This window comes from Sminthopsis crassicaudata, chromosome 1 (genome assembly GCF_048593235.1).
Source record: "Sminthopsis crassicaudata isolate SCR6 chromosome 1, ASM4859323v1, whole genome shotgun sequence".
NCBI classification, from domain to species: Eukaryota; Metazoa; Chordata; class Mammalia; order Dasyuromorphia; family Dasyuridae; genus Sminthopsis; species Sminthopsis crassicaudata.
Window position 1 is genome coordinate 69,785,231 of NC_133617.1, and position 24,610 is coordinate 69,809,840.

Here is a 24,610-nt window from a genome sequence, read left to right on the forward strand (position 1 = left end):
CCTGGTCTTCTATACGAGGCCTTCCAGAACAGATATATGACCGTCCTAGGTTTAATTCAGTCCATTCATTATTGGTTTCGCCTTCCTGAGCAGAGGCTTCCTCCCAGCAGTCCCATTTCATCACCTTAAAAATCCAAATCTTAGCCTTTCTATGCTGGTCCCCTGTGCAAGAAGCTTGCCTAAATCCATTCACACCTGGATCCTGCCCGCATTTTGTGTTTCCCCTTTGCATGTAGCCGCCTGGGCAACCGAGACCTGCCCACGCTGCATCAACCACTTTACATCCATCCATCCTTCCTTCCTTCTCTACCCCCCCAAACCTCCCCAGTTCTTGTGAAAATCCAGACCTGGCTTTTTCTTGTTCTCACTGCATTGGGCATGACGCAGTCTTCCGTTTCCCAGGGTGGAATCCGGTCCGCAATTTGCATGCCCCCGGTGCAATTGGGCATGTCGCATCCCTTCTCCATTCTCAATTCAATCCAATCCTCGTTTTTCATATCCCTTCTTAAATTTGGCACGTCTCATTCCTTCCCCCTTTCCAGAAAAAAAAAAAAAACCGTTCCGTATTTTTCTTGCCTATCCCCACCTCCACTAAGCCTGTAACATTCTCTTTACCTAATTTTTCCTGGGGCGGGGAAAAAAACCTGGCGGGAGAGTTGGGGGAAGGGGAAGAGAGAAAGAGAAATCCAAGCCGTGTTTTTGTTTTTTCCCTCGCTGCACTGGTGCTGGTTGCAACGGCCCCGGTCCTGTAGGGAGCTCCAGGCCGAGTTTTGCCGCTACTTACCGCCCCCCTTCCTTCTCCTCCCCTCCCGTAGCTGGTGCGCTGGAGAGCGGAGAGAACAGGCAGGCGGCTTGTCATTGCTGTGTCCGGGCGCCGGCTCCATCCGTTCATCCCGAGGTGCAAAAGGGGGCCAGGGCCCCAGCGCCCCTCTCCGCCCAGCTCCGCCCCTCCCCCCGCCATGCAACGCGCCGCCAGCCACCGTCTCCTTCTCTAGCCGCCCCCCTTTTCCCGAGCTCCTCCATTAGCTCCGCGCCACCTCCCCCCAAGTTCCCCGCTCTCTTGGAGCCCCCCGCGGGCACTGCAGGGAGCGCGAGCCGTAGGGGCGGGCGCCCCCCGTTCTTGTAGCAGCCGCCGCCGCAGCAGCACTCCAGGTAGCTGTCCTGGGACCTGGGTCCCCCGCAGTTTCGCATCTGCAGAGGAGGCCCCGGCGGATGGCTGAACGGGAGTCCCGGAGCGGCCTCGCCCGGCTGGGGGCAGCGGGCGGGGGGCTGGAGCTGCCCCGTTAACCCCTTCGCCGCCGCCGCTGCCGCCGCCGCCGCCGTCGGAGGGGGGGCGGGGGGAGTCGGCTGGACTCACACGTGCCGCCGCCGCCGCCGTCGGGGGAGCCAAGAGAAAGCGGGGGAGAGATGCTGCCCGCTCGTGTCGCTGCCGCCTCGCCCCAGCCCCGGGCCCCGGAGCCCTGACGCTGCCCACTCCCCTCCCCCAGCTCCCTCCCACACCAGGGGGGGAAAAGACCCGCTCGCCCCGATCTGCGCCTCCAGCCCCGGAGCCTGCGCCCCCTCCCCACCCCCAGCTGGGGAGTGGATTGTCAAATTCGATTTTTTCCCCCGCTAAATTTTTGGTGGTGGTGGCGGTGGGCTGGGGGAGGGGGAGCCCCGGAGCCCGCCCTCTCTCCGCCACCACCCCCCTTCCTCGGCTCCGGGAGATGTGCCGGGCGGGGGGCCCGGGGACGAGAAGCCGCAGGAGAGAGGAGAGGACTGAGGAGGAGAGCGAGCCGCCCCTGGATAGGTGAGTGTCCACGCCAGGGAGAGGGGGACGGGGGGGGAGGGGGTGTCACACCTGGGCCAGGTGTCTGGGGCGCTCGGGTCGGGGGAGCCTTGTCTGCCCCTTGCCCACGTCCGGGTCTTGCCCCTATGCGGAGGATGGGAGTGAGCCAAGGAAGGGCGTGGGGGAGGGGGTGGATGGGATGAAGTCTTGTCTGGAAAGGAGGTGGCTGGATGGGGGTTCGAATCATTTTTGCTTCTGTTTGGGGGTGGGGAGGACCGGGGGCGTTGTAGCCGCAGAGCCGCCCGTGGGGAGGCTCTGGGGTTGCTATCTCCGCGGAGCTGGGCGCCAGCTGTGAGCTAGCCGAGGTGCTGGCGCGGGCTGGGGGTGGGGGGGCAGCAGGGGGAGGTGCGGGAAGGAGAGGCGGCGTCGATCCGCGGTGACACCAGCGGGGCTGGAGAGGCTGGGTCCGGGGGTCTGTGCCCGAATGCACCTTTGTGTGTCCGGTCGTGTGTGTCCGTGTGTCTGATTTCTCCGTCGTGTGTCTTTGTGTGTGTGTGTGTACCGGCTGGCGTCCGTGTGGCCGGGATAGTGTGCTCTCCGGCTGTGTGGGTGTCTGCTGTGTGTCTCCGATATGTGTCTTCCCACCCCCAGGAGCCGAGTCAGGGCTGATACTGCAGGGCGCTTAGGATACATGTACATGCATGTGCGTGTGTATGAACACATACAGATATAGGTTCCTTTTTGGTTGTTTTTCTCCGAGAGGAGGGGGGAAGTGACTGGGGGAGGGGTTGTCTGGGTGTCGTGGCGGCGCCTCCTGCTAGAGGCTCCCCTCCCGCCTGCCGCTGCGGTCCCCTAAGGAACGTGCCGTAGAGCTGAGCACAGGCCGGGCTCGGGGGCTGGAATGGCTCTGTCGGGCTAGGAGGAGGAGAAGAGCTAGCTCGGGCTCTTATTTCTGCCTTCGATTGCTGTTAGACCCCTGCATCCGAGTCCCCCTCGATCTGCAGCTGGTGGAGGGGGGGGAAGTGTCAATCATGCTCCCCCGTGCTCTGGTCCCTGAGATGTCAGGCTTGGGAAAAGGGAAAGGGATGCTTCCCTACCACCCCCACCCAGCCGTGCCCTGAATTGTGTGTGGGGGGAAAGGGGATTGGCCTTGTTCCTCTCCACGAACCCCAACCACAGGAGGGTCTTGAGAGCTAAGGGGGAACTAATCATAACCAGTGAAAAGGTGACTGGGGGGAGGGGGCAGACGACATTTGTCTGTGTCCTGAAGCAGTAACCTCCCAGAGGGACGTGTAACATCTCCCCTCGTGGACAGTCCCACCAACAAATATATAATCCCCTAACCTTGTATTCCCCCACAGGAACCCAACCCTTCCATCCCAGCACAGGTACATAGCCCTCACTGCCCCCACGCACCTCAATCTTGATGCACAGATGGAAATTTTAACAATTAAGCACATACAAACAAGGATGCAAGGTTTTGTTTTCTATCCGGATGAAAAAATCTCTGCCCCAGAGACTACATTTAGGAAGGGAAAGGACATACACAGAACACACACACACACACACACACACACACACACACACACACACACACAATACCAAGTAAATGGCCCTGCCAATCACCTCCCTTGTCATCTCTGGCCCTTCTCCCCATGTTTGGAAGAGATCCCTGCTGCCCTGTTGTCTCTCCCCAGAACAGAGGGGCTGCCCCATGAGGAAATCTCATCAAGTGGAGTGAAATGGGAAGTAGGATTCTGACCTCCCTCTTTGGCTCTTCTTCCTTTTAAGAAAATGCATCCTAACCCCAGCCTATCTCCCAAGACTTTAGAGAAGTCCTTTTCTGGGCTTTCAGTTTTTTGTTAAAGGGCTTGGATTCAAAGCGGTTTGAAATCCTATGACCCCATTCCTTCCTTTATTTCTCCCTCATCCGGTTCTTGATAGCTCTGTCTTTCCATTTCCAAACATATGGGGTGTGGACACTGGGGCGTAGGGGATAAAATGGATGCCAATATGGCTGCTTCTTTCCTTCTCTCCCTCCCTATCCTATTCCCTATATAATAAGCCCCCTGTCATTCAATGAGAGCCTGGGGCCTTTGGGGGAAGATCTCAGGATAGGTAGGCAGGAAGGGAAGGGTCAGTGTACTTTCTAAAGACAGGCTATGGTTCCCAAGGGTCCCTGAGGGGTGATACCTCCTGCCTTAGACTCCACCCCCCCCATCCTATCAACAACCCATTTCTCATCTATCATAGCCTTAGCCCCTAGATAGTGGCCTAAAAGCCTTCTCCCAGAAAATTCCCAGCACCCTCTGCTGCTCTATTCTACTCTGCCCCTGGCTTTCTTTCCTCAGACCATATTCCCTTCCTCATAGGGTGATGAGCAGAGACTTCTGTCCTCAGTAGCTTTCTTGCTCCCTCCTTACTCCTTCCTGGCCCTACCCAAATCCAGTTCACTTGGTCTTCTCTCTCCATCCTTTGCTTTTCCTGCTACAAATCTGATTAAAGGAGTACGGAAGCCTTTCTTGACATTGAGGTGGTATGCCTTCCCCTTCCATTGTCAGCTGGCCCCCAGGTCCCTCTCCCTTACCATCCCCCTTCACCTTATCCAGACCTTGGGTCCAGTTGTCCTTTTAGGATGGGGTGCATACCAGGACTAACTCAGGTCAGACCCAGGTCTTAGAGGGTGGGTGACTTCTCCCCTTCTCCCACTCACTCCTCCCTCTAATGCTGAATTTATTACTTAAAAGTAGGATGAAAACAGGGAGAATAAAAGAAGGAATACAACCTTCATTATCATATCGAGAAAATTATCCGTGATTTCCCTAACTAGCAATTTGCCTGCCATGCCGTTCAGCGCTGACTTGCCCATTAATTACAGAGATGAAAAATCATCTGGAAAGAGGGAAAAGGAACTAATTCGATCCCTCGCCAGCGACAATCAGTACCCATGCACAGAGACACACCGCCACATACATGTGCATGCACATGCGTGGGCCTCTCCCTCCCACTTCCATTCTAGTGAGTCGGTGCCCATCTCTCCTCTTTCTGCTTCCTGCCCCTCCTCCCTTCCTCTCCCACCCCCAACCTTATTATGACTACTGTGAACATGCCACTGTCTGATGGGAACTTCTGACCCCACACCCTTGGGTGGCACAATGAACTTTCCTATATGAATACCTTCCCTCCACTTTTTTTTTGCTGAGGCTGGGGTTAACTGACTTGCCCAGTGTCTGAGGTCAGATTTGAACTCGGGTCCTCCTGACTTCAGGGATGGTGCTCTATCCACTGTGACAACTAGCTGCCCCCTTCCTCCACTTTTGGGGCTGGGAACATCCCATGCTTCTCTGGACAGAGGAGGCATATTCCCTCATGTCCTTGAGCCCTTCTGTGAGAGGGGAGGATAGAGGACCAGGAAGCAAACTGTTTGGGTTCCCAACGAAGAGGAGTGAGTTACTGCTCAAGAACCTTGGGGCAGGGAGAACCTCAAGAGAGGAAAGCTTAGGAAGGAGGCAGGCAGAATATCTAGCCTGGAGGGCTACCTGCTGAGCCAGGGAAAGCCAGATTCAGCCCATGAACTGCATGAATGATCTGCTGTAGCTATAATGTATGTGGAGGCAAGAAGAAGATAATTATGTCTCTGTTTTCATATGAGTTCATGTGCATCTACATGCATGTCTTTGTATGTGGTTGCACGTTTGCCTGGGTTCAATCACACAGGTGTGTGCACGTGATCCATTTATAAGCCTGGCACATCTCATGAGATGTTATCCTGGTTCTGAATTTGGGCTCAGGAGAGCTACTGTACCATAGGAGTTGTGTGGCCTCAGACCATTTTCCTTCTCTGGGACTCAGTTTCCTCATCTGTAAATTAGACTGACCTAGACGATTTTAGGTCCTTCCCAGATTTATGGCAATAAAAATTGAAAGCAAACATTTAGCAATTTCCTCCTGTGTGCCAGACACTATGCTAGTCATTTCCGAAGATGAGGGGAGAGAACACAATAATTCTGTCTTCTCCGAGTCCTCTTCCCTTTACAAGTTATCTGTGGGCTTCTGATCCCTCCCCCACTGGCCAAGGATATGGGAAGATCTGGTTTCAGTGTGGGCTTTGCTGCTCTGGGTTTCAATTTCTAGACAGTAGACAGCAGACAGCCTACCCTCCCCCGACCCCTGCCCCTGGGGAGGGGGAGACCAGAGTCTCCCTAAGAAGAGGAAGTGTCTTTCAGGAGACCTCCTCTTCTGGGATTCCCTGGGTCTAAGTGCTCTGGTGTCCTGTGGATGGGCCAGTAGGTGAAAAGCAAAGGGCAGGTGGTGGGATAACTAGCCCTGGAGGGAAGCAGTAAGAAGAGATGCTCAGGATTCCTGGGTAAAGAGGTTTTTCCTTTCTCTTCTCAGCTTCTCTTGAAATTGGGGGGTAAAAGGTAGGAAGAAGGAATAAATAGTCCATGGGAATAAAATAGAGTCTATTCCACTTGAAAGAACTCAGTGGCCATAGCAGTAAGCCGAGTGATCTCCGGCCAGTGTCCTGCCTCTGGAGAGGGGTCAGGAGAAGCTTAATTTTCATTTTTCAAGCAATCTAAGATTTAAATTTTCCTTACTTCAGTCCTGTGAGGTCATGAAAGAATTATTCTTCCATCTGACATATGGGGAAACTGAGGTTTAAAGAAGTCAAACAATTTGCCCAGAATCATATAGTGAATGTCACAGAATAACAGGAAGAAAGGGAGATTCCTAAGGACAGTTTAAAGGGAGCCTGGGAACCACTCTAGCTTTCTTGTCTTGTCCCATTGAAAGAGGGAAAATTTCCCTTTGGCTTGGTCTGCCCGACCAAACCCCATCCTAGGCCTGTGTGTCTGTTAACTGAGAGACAGTTTATGCTTCTTATGATGTCTGTAATGAAAGATAGACAACTCTTGAATGGACACTAAGTCTGCTAGGCCTCTTACTCAATAGCATCTAGGATTAACAGAGGTGGGTCAGAGGTGGGACACAAAATCATCCACCACTAGGATAAAAAAGGCCCCCAAGAGGGACATTGGTTAGGGCAAAGGGGGAAAAGGGAAGGAGGGCCTATCCTTGGCTAATCAAATCCAGAAGGTCTAGGCTCCAAGCCTTTCTTCTCAGGGATTAGGGAAGGCTCCCACTGCTCCATTATCTGCACTTCCTGGGATAAACCAAGGAACCTTGTGACCAGCAGTAGATCTGCACAATAAAGATCTCAGAGTGGATAGAGGAGCCACTTCTTGCTCTCTAGCTCCAACAAGACAAAACCCTAGCAGTTAAGTCAGTCAAGGTGGAAAAGAAGGGCTGAGTGTTCAGACGTTCCGGGACCGAGTGGTCAGCCAAACTTAGGGAAGAAGATTCTCAGACCACTACCTCCTACTCCAGCATCATCTTTCTTAGTGGTAATGGTCATCCAAATGGTTTGGGGACCAAGCAAGCCTGAGAATTCTTGCTTGGCTCATCCCATCCTTTCTCTGGCTGATAGCAGACCTCCACATCTCTCCTTTGTTACCTACCCCCTTTCTGTTATCTATCTCCCAGTTTCTAGATGGTGTCCTGAAGGTCTCCCCACTTATAGGTTCTATGTGGCTTCTTTGCTCCAGTCACACCATTATCTTTACTGCCCTTGCTACACCCCAGAATCTTACCCTTTCTCTCTGTGAGTCACATTCCTTACCTTGAAGCCTGAAAGGATGACCTTCCATCCTCCACCTACTGAAACCAATCTTCAAGGACCTAGAAAAGTCCCATTTTCTCTAAGATACCTTCCTTGACTCCAACCCCACTCCATGGGAGGTGACTCCTACTTGGGAACTTCATATGGCTTCCTCCTAGTGAATGCTTAATAAACTGCCACTGACCTCCTGTGAGACACTGGAGAATTCTCGTTGTCCTTTGCCCATGTGATCTTAGGATTTCTGGGGTCTAGATCCATGATCTTTTGCTAGGTCTCAGTTTCCTCCTTTGTATGATGGATTGTTCCCAGCAATCTCTAAGCAGCTTTCTAGCTCTAAATTTTACAGGACTCTGACTAAAAACTCGGAGAGGACAGGGATGGTGAGCTTTCCTCCCCTAAGGAGATCGAGGTGTACTGAATAAAAGGTGAATGAAAGGCTTGGGTGGGAGAGAGGAAAATATAAATGACAGCTCCCCCCATTGTCTTCAGTTCCAGTCAACTGAGCTCCCTAATATGCTAAGAGCTGTGCCAGAGTACAAGCAGACTGGGTCAAGGAGACCACAGGGAAAAACGCATCCTTGCATCTTAAGGAGCTTATGTTAATTTGTAGGCGGGGGTCACTTAGACTCACATCTGGAACATCCAGAGAACAGTACAAGGGGATGTTCTGTATCTTAATGAGCTGCTTGGGAGTGGGGGAGGGCTCTGAGTCTATAGAGAAATCTGGCTCCAGAGAGAGCTCTGTTGGCCTATGAGTTAGTCCATAGTCCTGGAGGAGATGGGAGTTGGGCTGAGCTTTGAAAACTCCAAAGGATTGGGGGAAATAGTATGAGCAAAGATTGGAATAAGTGTAGAACGGTGAGTCCAACGACTAAGTGTGTTAATGGTATAAGAAAGAATATTGGGTCTGTAGTCCCTAGCTTCAAATCCCAACTCTGCTCCTTGCCACTTGCATGTTCTTGGGCAAATTACTAAACGATTCTGAGTGCCATTGATCACATCTATAAAATGAGGGACTGGACTTGATCATCTTTAGCTCTAAGATCTCTGAATCATCGGCTTCAATTTTTATCAATGATTTGGATGAAATCATAGATTAGTTCATTTGTTTTTCAGTCATTTTTAAGTCATGCTTGACTCTTTGTGACCCTGTTGAGGTTTTCTTGGTACAGATACTGGAGTGATTTGCCATTTCCTTCTCCAAATCATTTTACAGATGAGGAAACTGAGGCAAACAGGGTTAAATGACTTGCCTCACAGTCATACAACTAATAAATCTCCAAGACTGGGGTTTTGATTCATTAAAATGTGTCTTCCTTACTCCAAGATTGGCACTCTATCCACTGTATCACTTAGCTGCCTTCAGATTAATTCAAAATCCTTACTGTATACAGAAATGCTGTGTGGGAGTGCTGAGGGTGAAATAAGATTGCCTTGCCCTCATGGAGCTTACAATCTACTAAGGAGATACTATAGAAACACATGCCCTATTATCATATATATATATATATATATATATATATATATATATATATATATATATATATGTAAACTAAATGAGGATATAAAGCAAAGTGATATGTGAGATCCAAATGGGAAGATAGTTACTAAAGAGGGCCAATCATATCCATGCTTTAGAAGTAAATAAGCACTTTTTAAATACCTACTAAATAATAAGTATTAAGTACCAGACATTATGTTAAGCACTTTACAAATATCTCATTTGGTCCTCACAAAAGTCTTCTGACTTAAGACCATTATTATTTTTACATATGAGAAAACTAAGGCAAGCAAAGTTTATATAACTTGCCCAGGATTATTGAGCTAAGGCTGCATTTGAATTCAGGTCTTCCTGACTCCAGGTTAGTGCTTGAACCACTATACCACCTAGCTGCCATTCCTCCAGTAGAGTGTATGTTCCTTGAGGACAGGGAGTGCTTTGTTTTTATCTTTATGCCTAGAATGATGCCTTCTACTTGTCAGGCACTTCATAAATTGTATTAATCAGGGAGGAAGTCAAATTTGAGTTAACTTTTAAAGGATGGGTAGGAATTTAATAGAAAAGAGGAAATTGCAGGCACAATGACTATTGAACAAAGGTATGGAGGCTGGTGAGTCTCTGGTTCATTTGGGTAATAAAGAATAACTCAGTTGGACTAGAGCAAAGGTTCTTCACCATTTTTTGTGTCATGGATCCCCTTTACCCATCAGTGAAATGAAACCTAAGGATCCCCCTCTCAGAATCATGTTTTTAAATGAATAAAAATGGTTGTCAAGGATTGTCAAGAAAACCAGAAGCTATTAAAATATTTTTCCCATATAAGCTCATGGATCCCAAAAAATATATCCATGGACTAGGCCATGTTAATCTAAAATTCCAGATTACATGAACTTGGAAGAGAGAGTTAACACAGTGAATAACTGAATCGTGAAAAAAAGAGAAATGAATAAGTGCCACTCACTACACTAAGCATTTTATAAATATTATATTATAACCTACAAGGATTTCAATAGGCTGAAAGGATGGGTCATTGAACAGGGGTAAATGTAAAGTTTCATATCTAGGTATAAAAAATTAATTGAACAAACTCAACATGGCAGTACTATGGTTAGGCATTTCTTGGGGGAAAAGTGGGTAGACTTGTTTAAAATCAATCTGAGTTGACTATGTTATAGCAGTTAAAATTACAGAATCTTAGGTTGCATGAAAAAAGCATAGTATTCCAAATAAGGGAGGTAATGGTCCCACTGTCCTCTGTTTTATCAGAGCACATTTGGAATGCTATATTTCATTCTAGATACTGGAGACCAGACTGGAGCTATATCTAGAAAAGGGCAACCAAGATGAAGAAGGGGCTTGAAGTCATGTCAAATAAGAATGGCAAATATAGAACTTGAGGAAGGGGTTGTGGAGATTATCTATTGTACTCACTTTCTTTTATAGATGAGAAAAAATTAGGCCCAGAGAGGTGAGATGACTTGATTAGGATCATATAGGTGGTAAATGACAGCACTAGGATATGAACCCTAGTTTTCTGGCTTTGGATCCTCTATATTTCCCTCTCTATCAGTAGAAAGAACTGAGTATGTTTAACCCAGAGAAGGAAAGATTGAGGGAGAACATTAAAACTTGTCTTCCAGTATTGAAGAAGGCTACGACTTGTTTTGTTTAGTCCAAAGAGATTAGAGATAGGAAATAAAGGAAGGAAGCAGGAACTGGCAGAGAAATAGATTTCTGCCCCCTTTTATCAATTAGAACTGATCCAAATGAACAAATAGAATAGGTAGCTTTGGAAGATAATGAAGTATCAGGCACTGGGAATGTCCCTTGGAAGGCTGGAGGAAGAATTGTTGGGGTAGTTTAAGAAGGGTTCCTCTTCAGGTATGGGATAAGCTCTGTACAGGCCCTATTTGATCTAGAGAGTCTGTGATTCTGGGCAGGAGAGGAAGACTGCTGGAAAGAATATATTTCAAGTTAGGTTCAAGGTCAATGTGGGAGAGAGGACCAGGAATGGCATCCCAAGAAGTTTAGGCTTGATCTTAGGCATCTGTCCCACAATTTGCTTTTCCAATATGGAACCATTGAAACCCAAAGTAAAGAGGATAGGCTCAGGGAGGGGAGCGGGTGGAGTAACCAATGTAAAGATGATTTTCAAGGAATGAATATGATCAGTTGAGGATGGGTTGAAGGTAGAGATGAATGAAGAGATCTGAAAGCAAGGATCTCTCACCCCTTATTATTTGGTCTCTTCTCCCATTTGCAGGGAGCTAGCCAACTAAGCCCCATTTTTTCTCCAGTTGCAAATATCATGCTTTAGGCCCTAAAGCATTTAGGCTCCCTCTCTCTTCCACTCCAGTTGAGAGGATTGAACTCCAGTAAAATGGAGTGGAATATAAACTTTCTGAGGCATGGGGGGTATGGTATGTGTGTTTATATTCCCAGTGCCTAGCATGGTGCTTTACATATAGGCACTTAATGTTTCTTGAATTAATTAAATAGGCTTCCTCAGAAGCTTAGGGGAAGGAAAGCAAGAGTTTTAGAGCTAGAAAGAACTATCCAGTGTAATATAATCTATCATTTTACAGATTTAAGAAGCTGAACCCAGAGAGAAGAGACTTAGGATTGCAGAATAACAGAGCTAGGAAAGACCTCAAAGATCATCTTGCCCAGGTGTTTGCATAAATGGTCTCCAATTAGATTATGTTCTCTTGTCACCTCCATCTTTTAGAATCCTTTACTACCTTCACAGCACAGCTCAGGTGCTCCCTCTTTTTTTGTATTCTAGACCCATTAGAGAGCCTGGTGAAGTCTATGGACCCCTTATGAGGGGAGTGTTTTTATATGCATAAAATAAAATACCTAGAATTACAAAGGAAAAGTTATTTTGAAATAGTCATAAATTTTTTAAAAGTTCACAAACCCCAAGGTTAAAAACCCTTAGTCTAGTCAAATCCCTCATTTTACAGATGAAGAGATTGAGATGGAGCAGTTAAGTGATTTGATCAAGATCCCAAGGTCAGTAGGTATTAATATGACAACAGTCTAGGAGAAAAGATAATAAGCACTAGATCAGAATGGAATCAGTCTAAGTGGAGAGGAGAGTCCTCCCTGAGGACTGGGCCATAATTTTTATGGAAGGTCCTGGGCTTGTGAGGCTGCCTAGAATGTGTCCCATGGTTTTAAATTCCATCAAGTGTCCTTGACACCAAAAGCCAGGATATTGAAGGCCAGAATGGTAAATAATCTGGACATTATGCTGTATGAGAGCAACTAGAAGAATTAGGGGTGTTCAGCCTAGAGAAAGCTCAGAGGAAATGTCATAGCCACCTTCAAAAATCTGAAGAGCTGCCATTTGGAAAAAAAAAAAAAATTTAGACTTGACTTCTTGGCTACCAAATTTGGCAGAATTAAGAGTAATAGGTGATCGTTGCACAGGCAACTTTAGGCTAGATGTAAGGGAAAACCTCTTAAAAATGTGAGTGATCTCAAAGTGGAATGCGTCGGGCTACCCTTGAGTGTAGACTGAGGGCCAGTATTGTTTTTGTCCTATTTGTATCCCCAGCATAGTACCTGGCACATAGTAGTCATCTAATAGATATTTATTAACTGGTTGACTGAGTCCTCTTTTCCCTTTAGACTCTCTTCCTTGGTAATCTTTAATAATAATAATAAAAAAAGGTTCAATTATCTTCCTATGTAAACAACTTTCATATTTATATATTCAGCCCTAATCTTTCGCCCAATCTGTAGTCCTGAGTTTTTAACAGCTTGTTGGACAGCTCCAACCAAATGTCCTACAGGTAACTCACTCAACTTATCCAAAACGGAACTCATGATTTCCCCCAAATACCCAATCTTTCTCTGAAATTTCCCTCGGCCCAGCCCCATTCTGTTGAGAGGAGACCACCATTTTCACAGCCCCGGAACCATCTTCAATGCTGCTTTCCCTTTTCCCTCTCCTTATATTCATTTGATTACCAAGCCTTGTTGATCCTACCTCTGAGACATCTCTTTCTCCCTAGTAACAGCCTCTACACTATTCTAGCCACTAATCACTCCATAACTGTTCTATTTCAATAGCCTCTTAATTGGTTCCCTTGTCTCTAGTCTCTCTCTCCTGTTCAGTCTGTTCTCCTTGCGGCTGCCAAACTGATATTCCTAAAACACATGCAATACTATGTCACCCCCACTCTAGAATTTTCAATGACTCCCTATTGCTTCTAGAATCAACAGACTCCTAGGCTTAGCATTTAAAACTCTCCACGATCTGATTTCCATTTACCTTTTCAATCATTTCATATTACTCCCTTAACAGACTCTACATTCTGGTTAAACCAGCCTGCACTAACAGGTTCTGAATACCTGACATTTCACCCATCTCTTGCTTCTGTGCAGTTCCCCCATATCTGAAATGTCTTCCCTCCTCCTCATCTATGTTTTAGAATCCCTTCCTTCCTTCATTGCACAATTCTGGGCTACTTCTTGCAAGAGTCTTTCCTGACTCTCCCCTTCCCATTGCCTCTTCCTGTTAGTTTGTATGTACTTTGTACTTCTTTATCTTCCCCCCTTCCACAGTAACGTAAGCTCCCTGAGGGCAAGAGCTATTTCATATGGTCTTTGTTTCCTTAATCCACTACGGGAGCATAAATGCTTAATAAATGTTTGTTGAAATGAATGTGATAATACCTGAAACCCTTCTTCCGGTATTGGAAAGCCTAAGGCCTCTGGGGTTTGTTCCAGCTCTAACATTCTGTGAGAGGAAGCACGTGAGACAAAAAACAAGGCACTTGGAGATAGGCCTTGGTTCAAGAGCTTGAACTCTGCCAGCCTCTTAGATAGATGACTTTGGGCAAACGCCTTCTTCAATTTGGGCCTCAATTTCCTTATCTATAAAATGGGTATGCAGATAGCAAATATCAGATGAGATAAAACTATAAAGCAAATAATACTAATATGTGCAGTGGTGGGAATACTAATACTAATATAATGACATTGGTAATATTATTATAATAGTAAAGTAATACTAAAGAGCTCTATAAATATGAGTTGCCTGGAAGAGATTAGCCCAGGCCAGAATTCATCGGAGGCTGCCCCAGAGCTCCAGCATGAATAGTGAGACTAATAGAGATAAGTAGGAAGGGGGGATGCAGGGGAAAGTATTTAGGGTTCAGGGTATAAGGGACTGAGTATCTAAGCTGAGGTGGATAGATAATGGAGCCCGATTAGAATCAGGGAGGAGCCACAGAAGGCAAGAGGTTGAGAGAAGGGGGGGTGGGGAGCCTGCGTGGGCACCCAGCCCTTGTTCTCCCCCACAGCACTTGAGGGCCTGTGAAGCCAAGAGGGTTGCTATGGTAACTGGCTTCTGAAGCTGGGTAAGTGGGGGGGGGGATGCTGAAGCAGTCTGTTCACCTCCTGTCACCCTCCCTCCCCCCTTCTCGGCTGGGCCCCACCCACCCCTGCTGAGGACAGAGCCCCGGCCGGGGCATGCTCAGTGAGCTTCCCTATAACAGAGCCGCAGGAATGACCATCTAGAGCCGCTCTCCCATTCTACAGATGAGGAGGCTGAAGTGGAGAGATGGTGACTTGGCCATGGTTACAGTCAGGGCCTTCTAACTCCTTTTATCTCCCCATATTTCAGTGGCTAAGTCTCCTTGTCTCCCACCCACTCACTCCCCATCCGCTGCCACTTTTCCCCCCCCAGCCTGGTAGACGAAGAAGCAGAGGTGCCCAGACATGCAGGGGCCCTCATTGGGGAAAACCCCTCAGCCCGTGTTTTTCTTTTCTCTTTCAGCTTCCATGCATGGAGAGTAGGAAAGCTAGGGGCAGCCAGGTGGTCCAGTGGATATCCTGGAGTCAGATGGACCTCAATTCAAATCTGACCTCAGGCAATTGCTAGCTGTGTGACCCTGGGCAAGTCACTTAACCCTGATTGCCTCAGAGAGAGAGAGATGTCACACAGGGTGACTTACACCCAAAGTGTGCCCCCCTGCACACACTTACACCCTCGCTGTCAGCTCCATAAAAGCTTCGACTTATCCTAAAAACTGTATCTTTCTCAGGAAGACACAATTTAATTTAACATTTAAATAAACATTTTATCATGTTATAAGCATTGTCCTTTGGGATTCAAAAGAAAGATTTGGAAAGAAACTGATCAAATAAATTTGAATAGGAATAAATATAAAGTCTTCCATACCTGAGTTCAATTAAATCAGTACAAATCAGGAAGATATGGCTGGAAACAAAATGGGGGGATGGGGAGAGGGGGGAAAGAAGGGGCTGTCCATGACTCTAAACTCCATGTGGTAACCAAAAGTTAACATGATTCTAGGATTCTTTAAGATAGGCATAGAGTCCAGAACTGAGGAGATGTCGCTCCTGATGCTGGACTGAGAAAACATCCTCTCAGGGACTAAGAGCATCCCTGCCTAGGAGATGAGCCAGACAAAACTGCACTCAATTCTTCTGTTGCTTCTCCACCACAAAATAGGAATTTCTAGAATTTTGAAGTGGAAGAGATCTTTGAAACTAGCTAGTCCACTCCTTCCTGCTTCCATTTTACAGACAAAGAAACTAAGACCTAAATAAAGCAACTAAAAGTCCAATCCAAGGCACTGTAGGTTCCAAACAGCAAAGCTAGGATACCAACCCTGTCCTCCTGACTTGAACCCTATACTCATCCCAATGCAGTCCCATCCAGGTAGCTTTCCCTTAAGTACCCCCTGCTCATAAATTTATCCCCATGACACCACTCCCAGCATTTTGTTTGGCATGTGTCTAAATTATTATACCAAGTGGTGAATTATTATAGTTATCGTTGCATGTCATGTCCCTCCTCGTCTGTCAGTTCTAGGAAGGCTAAGATTCATTATTTTCTAAACTGTGTCTTTTCCAGCTCATACCAATCCCTGATCCCACATCGTTCTCTCTATATTATCAGGAGATGTTGAAGTGATAGTGGTCTGTATTATAGCATTGTCCTTCCTTTGGGAAAAGGAAAAAAGATTGGACAGGAACTAGTGAAATAAAATTTGAAGGATATCCATGTCCCCATATCCAAAAAAATTCAACTGTAACAATACTGGTTGGGGGAAGTGTGATGGGAGAAAACAAATTCAAATGGAAGAAAAAAGTATTTTAAGAGAAACATAGTGATTAGGGCTAAGGAAATATGCATTTATTAGGCACCTACTATTTTTGAGGGACTATGCTAAGCTCTTTACAAAAAAAAAAACTATTTTTACATATTTAGAAAAATAAAATACTATCGAGAAAACAAAAACAACAAACCAGTACAAAACCAGCACAAATCTATTCCTAAAGAAACTCCTTTCCAAGCTAACATGAAACCAACTATCAATGATTACTTTTGGACTCCAATCATTTACTCCAAATCCACCTAATTATGCTACTGTTTTATGCTAAACTCTTTATAAATTTTAGTCTATTTTATCCTGACAACAACTTTGGGAATTAGGTACTATTCTTATCTGCATTTTAGGGTTTGAGGACAGGGAAACTGATACAGTCAAGTGCCTTGCCCCGCCTCACAAAATTAGTGTCTAAGGTTGTATTTGAACTCAGACCTTGCTGATTCTGGAATACGAAGTAAGAGGCAATAAAGCCCAGGGTTCTTTTCCCTAGTCAGATCCCATCTGGATTACTATGTTTGGTTCTGGGTATCGAATTTTAAGAGCTAGGAAGACATTTCTAAAATACTTGAAGGACTCCTAGGGTGTGGAAAGGAGATTATTTTATTCTAGTGTAATTCCAAGAATGTTAAAGACCCTACTATGTGGTAGGCCCTGGCAACAGATGCAAAGATAAAATCAAAACTAAATTAAAAATCCTTGCCTCCAGGAAATAAACATCCTACATCCTATTGGAGCTGGGGTGATGGGAGCAGGGGTGGTGAAGGCACATTACAACATGTAAGCAAATACACATGGTAAGAGGAAAATTGAGAGATGTTAGCCCAGAGGCAGATCTAGGAAAGATAAAATTACAGGCAGTCGGATTTCATCCTGATATTAAACAAATATATTCTTTATGATCAGACCTGGCCCAGCTGCCTCAGGAGGTAGTGACTTGCCCATCCCTGAAGATATTAAGTACTGTCTAGCTTACTGGCGAGGAGACTGCAATGTTCAGATCAGTCTAATTTCTTTCTGAGCTTTCTCTGAGCTTTAGAATTCTATAGTTCCTTTGTCTCTAACACCAATCTCATTGCCAGAACCCAGGCATCTCCCTTACCCCGCCCTTCTCAGGACCATCCCTACCAAAGCCCTGTGGCTCTGCCCCCCCCCCCCCCATCTAGCTTCTTGCCCTGGGTACCAGGTGCACTGGCTGAGGCTCCCTGGGGTGGGGGCAGGGGAGCAGCTAGTACCAAGGAAGAGAAAAACACAAGAGCTTCCTCGTCCCTGGTGGGCATCATGCCAGGTGCTGCCAACAGCCTCTATTCCACAGAGTAGCGGGGTCCTGGCCTCATGCCCAGTATTGTGCCCAGCACTGTTTCTGCCCAATCAAGGCCACTAGTTTTCTGGCCCTCTAGGGGAGGGACCAAGTTTACTGAACCTCAGAGGCCATCTAGTCTAACGTAGCTAGGCAAGAATTAGCCCTACAATATCTCCCCCAAAATGGTCAGCTGGCCTTCTCTGCTTGCAGACCTTCAAGGTAGGGAGCTCTCCACCTGAAGAAATCTCTTCTGCCCTTGGATGGCTGCTGAGGCACACTTGTCCAGGGCATCTTAACAAAACAGTTCCCCTTTCAGTCGTGCTTCAGAATTTACAACGTGATTTCCATACAGCAATCTTGTAAGGAAGATCAGAGACATTTTCTTTTAACTTTTTCAACTAACTGAAAAGTCAGTCCTCTCTCCCTTTTCCCTTCCCTGCCCCACTAAAAAGAAAAAAAAATCCCTATGATATGTATGCATAATCAAGCAAAATAAATTCCAGCATTGTCTTAAAAAAAAAAAAAAAAAGTGTCTCAATCTGCATCCTGAGACTATCACCTCTGTCAAGAGGTAAGTGACAGGCTTCCTTATCTGCCCTCTGGAATCATAGCCAGGCAGTGCCATGATTAGAGTTCTTAAATCTTTCAAAGTTATTTGTCTTTACAATACTGTTGTAGTTATACATTCTATAAATGGTTCTCCTGGTTTTGCTTACCTTACTCTGCATCAGTTCATGTAAGTCTTCCCAGGATAACGTGAAACCAGCCACTGCATCATTTCTTAGCACAATTGCACTGTATCACAATGGCATGTTATAATTTGTTCATCCATTCCCAAGTTGATGGGCAACCCCTCAATTTCCAGTTCTTTTATTCCTAAAGAAAGTGGCTATAAATATTTTTGTACACATAGATTCTTTTTGTCTTTCTTTGATTCTCTTTGGTTATAGAGACCAAGTTATGGTGTAACTGAGTCAAAAGAGAAAGCACAGTTTAATATAGGACATATAGAATTCACCATTTTCCAGATTTTTTTTTTTAAATTGAGTCCTAGAGGGTCTTGCTTAGGGACATATAATTAGAAAGGTCAGAGTGAAACCTGAAGTCCACCACGGATGGCCTGACTCCAAGACCAGGATTATTTGTTATTTTATTATATCATCCTGTGTCCTTGCCCCCTCCCCAGGCAAAGATTTTGCTTCCTGATTAAGGACATCTGAGAGACTAACAGACTATTTCACTTTTCCTTATAGCTCTTCTTTTAAAGCTAGCTTCTTCCCCAGCTGTTCCCCGCCTTCCCCCTACATTTAACAGAACAGAAAATTCCCTTAAGAGAAGCTCCCATCCTTTCATGGAGCCGACATGATACTGGACATAGTATTTATTCAGGAAGGAAACCTGTGAAGATAAAATGAGATATTTATAAAGTCCTTTGCAAATATTAAGATGCTATAATTATTATAATCATTCTTGTTTATCAACATCATCAAAAACTTGCCCTCAGGTATCATCTTTGTTTCCGAATCCCCAGCACCTAGCAGAGTACCTGGCACACAGTAGGAGCTTAATAAATGCTTGTTGATTGATAGCTAAAGAGACTTTTCTGGAGGTGGTATTTGAATCAGGCTTTAAAGAATAAGTAGGAATTCAACCATATTGTGGTGGGGAGGAGAGAGGGAGAAAGGCGCTAGGTGGAAAAGTAGAGAGAGTGCCAGGCTTTAAGTCAGGAGTTCCTGAGTTCAAATCTGGCGTAAGACACTTGCTAGTTATGTGACCCTGGGCAAGTCACTTAAGCCTGTTTGACTCATAGTTTCCCTCATCTGTAAAATGAGCTGGGAAAGGAAATGGCAAATCACTCCATTATTTCTGCTAAGAAAACCCTATTGGGGTCACAAAGAATCAGACACAACTGAACAACAGAAATTCAACCTGGAAAAAGACATTCTAGGCAGGGAGAACAAAGGCCTGGAGGCAGGTGAATGCCTGGATATATTTGGAATAAGTCCTGAATTCAAATCCAGCCTCAGACGCCCTGCCTAGCTGTATGACCCTAGGCATGTCCTTAAACTGTTTCAGATTCCTTCTCTGGAACATGGGAACAATAATAGCACCTTCTTCCTAGGGATATGGTGAAGGTTAAGGGAGATCAGGTTTGTCAAGTACTTGGCAAACTTTAAATGCTGTGCGGAGGGAAATTTTAAATGAGAACCTGACAAATGGAAAGCTGACAGGATGTCAGCCTGTGGAGGACTCTGCCTCACAGGGGCATACAAGCTGTACTTAATAGGCAAGAAGGAGGCTACTGAATTGAATCTAATAAGATGGAGAGCGACATACTCGGGTGACATACGCCTGAGTTCAAAAAACCTCACATATAATAGAAATAACAGCAGCTACTATTTGAATAGTGTTTTAAAAGTTTGCAAAGCACTTGATGAATATTATCTCACTAGATCACCCCGGCAACAATGGCAGATAGGAGCTATTGTCCCCATTTTACAGATGAGAAATGGACAGAGGCAGATTAAGTGACTTGTCCAGGGTCATACAGCTAATAAGTGTCAGAGAGCTTCCTGACGCCAGACCCAGCACACTGTGTACTGTGGTGCCACCTAGCTGTCTGAATAAGGACGAACCATGACTTAGATCTGAAAAAGATCTTAGGCTCCTAATGGTTAGCAAGACAACTATGAAACAGCAGTGCTATATGTGCCAAAAATTAATTCACTCTTGGGCTGCTTCCAGAGAGGCAGTGTTTCAATGTAGGAAGAAGTGAAAGTGGCAGAGGGCAAGGGAAGGAGAAAGCAGCAAATACGTATTTCCATTCATTGAAAAAAACATTTAACTTTTTTTTTTTTTTTTTTTTTTTTTAATAAGTGATAGTCCTCCTGCAAGCCACATATAGAGAGTATTGTTGGTTTCTGAGCAAATACATTTTAGGAGAGCACGTTTGGAATCTGGAGTATCCAGGGGTAGAGTAGCCAGGATGGAGAAGGATCTTGTAAATCACGCCATATAAGACTACATCGAGAGAACTGGTAATATTTAGCCTGGTGAAAGGATTTAGAGAGGACGTCACATCTGTGTCTAAGCACTTGAAGGATTGACTTGAGAAAGAAAGCTTAAGCTTAAGCATATAAAAACATTCATCTGGAAGAAATTAAAGCCTTGATTAGAGAAAGACAAAACAATTTTTGGTACCACCTCATAGCTATCAGATTGGTTAAGATGACAGGGAGAGATGATAAATATTGGCGGGGATATGAGAGAACTGGGACACTAACGCACTGTTGGTGGAGTTGTGAATCGATCCAACTAATCTGGAGAATAATTTGGAACTATATACCTAGAGGGCTATAAAACTGTATATACCCTTCGATCCAGCAGTGTCCCTACTGCATCTATATCCCAAAGAAATCATTAAAAAGGAAAAAGTTCCCACGGGTGCAAAAATATCGGAGCAATTGGCCTAGAGGGCAGAAAGGGAAGCAAAAGGAAGGAAGCTACAAATTTCTGCTCACGAAACCCTCCGGTGTTTTCAGTCATGATTGACTGATGAAAACCCATCACTTATCTTGGCAGATATACTAGAGTTCTGCCATTTCCTTCTCTAGCTCATTTTACACATGAGGGAAACTGAGGCAGGCAGGATTAAGTGACTTGTCCAAGGTCACACAGCTGTTAAGTGTCTGAAGCCAGATTTGAATTACAGGGAGATGAGTCTTCCTGATCCCGTCGATCTATCTGCTCCACCTAGCGGCCCAAATGAGAGCTGCTTCAAAATGGAAAAGACAGCTTCTCACCAGAAGGCTTCATCTCAGTCTGGAGAGCCGTTTATCGCTCACCATAAAGCACAGGTTGGGACTAGAAGAGGTCTTGAGAGTCCCTTCTAGCTCTGGCCCTGACATTCTTTTAGTACAAAAAGGGTGAAGAATAGAAAGTGTGATGGTGTCTGGGGGGTTCTAGGTTTAAATTCATCCACTGATACTTCCTGGCTGTGTGGCCACCAGCAAGTTGCTGAATGTCTCTAGTCTCTGAAAATAATGCCAGAAAGTGGGGAAGATCAAATGAGAATATATATTCAAAGTGCTTTGGAAATATTAAGGAAATTTATGACAGGCAGAGCATCGAATGCCAGAGTCAGAAGTCTTTAGACATTCCTTTCACCTTTCTTTGAGGCCATAGTCTCCTTTAGTAGTCAGTCTGGTGAAGTCCAGGGACCCTTTATCAGATGAATGGGATTTTTTTCATTGTTAATTTTCTTTTTCTTTTTCCTTTCCTCACATGTAAAACATTTTTTATCATATATGTAAATTTATTTTTATACGTTTCCATATGCAACATGTTGAGAGAAAAAATTAGAACAAAAGGAAAAACCATGAGGAAGAAACAGAAGAAAAAAAGTGAATATAGCATATGTTGATTTATATTCAGTCTCCATAGTTCTCTCTTCTGGATGCGGATGGCATTTTCCATCCAAAGTTTATTGAGATTGCTTTGGATCACTGAATTGCTGGGAACTGACTAGCACACAATCTTGCTGTTGCTGAGTACAATGTTTTCCTGGTTCTGCTTGTTTCATTAAACATCAGTTCATGTGAATCTATCCCGGCCTTTCTAAAACCAACCTGTTCATTTTGTACAGAACAATAACATTCCATTACTTTCCTATGTCACAACTTATTCACCCATTGCTCATTTTCCAATTCTTTGCCACCACAAAGAGCTACTAAAATATTTTTGCACATGTGGGTCCTTTTCTCTCATTTCTTTGGGATACAGACCCAGTAGCCACACTGCTGGGTCAAAGGGTATGCAGAGTTTTATAGCCCTTTGGACATAGTTCCAAATTGCTTTCTAGAATGGTCTGATCGGTTCACAACTCCCCAACTCCAATGGTGTATTAGTGCCCACTTTTCCCACATCCCCTCCAACATTTATCTTTTCTCTCAGCCAGTCTGAGAGGTGTGAGGTGGTACCTCTCAGTTGTTTTAATTTGCCTTTCTCTAATCAATAACAATTTAGAGTATATAGATGGCTTTAATTTCTTCCAGATGACTGTTTCTAAATGCATAAAACTGAACACATAGGATTAAAGTTTTTTTTAAAGTTCATAGAGAACAGGTTAAGAACTCCTGATCTGTCTGGTGCAACCTTTTTGTTCTTGTTAGACACTCAAGTCTAGAGAGGAGAAAAAAATCTGCCCAAGATTTCACATCCAGCTTATTTGTGCCAGAACTAGGAAGGGTCATTTTCCACTGTACCAGGAGAAGATATAGTCTGTGCCTGGAGAACTTTTGTACTTGTTTCAATAGACAAGACAGAGGAAAATATGAGAATACAAAGTGGTCTGATCATAACTTGGGTTGTATTGAAGCAAACTGTGTTTGTGTTCCCGCAAGGGAACCCCAAGGTTACAGTGGGACTGAGTTGGTCAGAGGCGGCTTCCTCTCGCATGTGGATCTGGAAGTAGAATGGGGCGATGGAGAGAGGGGAGTGAACAGAATAAGCATTTATATAACACTTATGTGTGCCAGGCACAGCGCTGAGTGCTTTTTACAAACATCTCATTTTGGTTCTCGTAATGCTGTGCAATAAATGTAATTATCCCCATTTCACAGTTGATAAAACTAAAGACTTAACATGAGATTAAGTAGCTTCCCAGGGACTGAATACCTAGTGTCTGAGCCAGATTTGAACTTGGGTCTCCCTGACTTCAGGTCCAAGGCCTATCCAGTCCTCTATCAGCTGCCTACCTGGCTCTGAGATATTTCAGACTTGTAGCACAATGTGGATAAAACTTAGGTGGGAACACCCATGATTTGGGGCAGGATTGGGTCAGGGAGAGAGCAGTGAAAAGCTCCTTCCTAGCTAAGATTTCTGCTCTGGCATAGATTATATCAGGGGACTTCTGAGGTCCATCCCAGCTCTGAAATTCCAGGGTTCTATGACTGTAGGATGCTGGAGCGCAGCAGGGCCTAGAATGCCAAACTTTAGCTTTTGAGCATCATGGTGGAGGGGGAAGTACACAAAATTAGGGAGACCAGAGTTAAAAATGTTCTGTTGCTATCCTCATAAAACAATGATAGCTAACATTTATTCACAACTTTCCTGAGATGCTTTTCCACATATGTAAATGAACCGGACCTTTCTACTCTAAAGCTGTGATCCTCTCAACATCTGAGTCCCCTTCTGCCCTATGTCCCATGAAGCTAGGGTTTCCCTTGTGGGAAAATGGGGAATGGGGCACTGAAAGACTGTTACACAGGTTTGTGGTGAGAGGAGATAAAAGGGACATTCTAGAAAGATAAAACCAGTGATAGCATAAGGATGGATCTGCCCCCTTCCCAGCCCCTGATTATGCTCCTCTTTGGAAGAGAAGGGACCCCGGAAGCCTAGATTCTACCGCTCCTGCCTAGGCAGCGGCTCCATTTTCCTCCCCCTCTCATATTTTCATAGAGGAGTTTTACGGATAGTCCTGGCTTCAGCCTGGAAGTGCTTCCCACCCCCGAGAAGAGAATTGGAGGAGCTCAAAGACAACCCCTCTTTATTCTCTATTCCCACATACATGGCTTCCTCTCAGAGCCCTGGAGAGCCAAGTGCCCTGTCCCCGACAGCGAGGCTCCTGGCTGCCCCGGGGGGTCCACACGAGGGGAAAGAGGGGACTTGCATGTCCCTGGTCCCACATCTGTGGCGCCACTACTCTGCCAGCCAGCCGGGTTCTAATGAGCCACGGGAGCTGGGGAGCAGGAAGCGAGGGGGCTGGGGGCTCATGGCAGCCGCTTGTTGGGATTGAGGATCCGTGCTCAGAGCCTCATGCCCCTCACTCTGGAATTCAGTCTTCAGTTCTAGCTGGGTCCCCCCTCCATGGGTGAGCCTTTCCTTGTCGGGGGGAAGCCTAAGGGAGGAGCCAGGCAGAGGCTCCTGGAGGGGTTCTGAAGGGGAAGAAAAGGTTCATTCCAATGCACAAGCAGGGTCATGTGTGAGGAGCCGAGTGTACAGAGACAACACTGGAACGACCCCCGCCCCCCACAACATGCTGGCTTTTTTTAGGGGAATACAACATGTCCACAAGTAAGTGAATGGGATATATATTTAAAAAAAAAAAAAACTATTAGATAATTCCAAGAGGGAAAAAAGCTAAAGTGGGCAGGGGAGGGAAGATCAGGAAAGGTCCTAAGTGGGTGGCGGCACCTAAAATGGCCCT

General features: G+C 45.6%; 1 protein-coding gene across 7 annotated transcripts in view; it reads left to right on the forward strand.

Moving 5' to 3' along the window:
* Window positions 1-776: 776 nt before the first annotated feature.
* ADGRL1 (adhesion G protein-coupled receptor L1) overlaps window positions 777-24,610 on the forward strand; it is a 65,152-nt gene continuing 41,318 nt past the window's right edge. For 2 of the 7 annotated variants that reach the window (XR_012489262.1, XM_074310543.1), the window contains exon 1: window positions 778-1,789. The gene's annotated coding sequence lies outside the window, so the exon portion shown is untranslated. Of the gene's footprint in view, window positions 1,790-24,610 lie in introns of all 7 variants that reach the window. The other 5 variants (XM_074310586.1, XM_074310572.1, XM_074310554.1 and 2 more) reach the window with 4 other exon arrangements.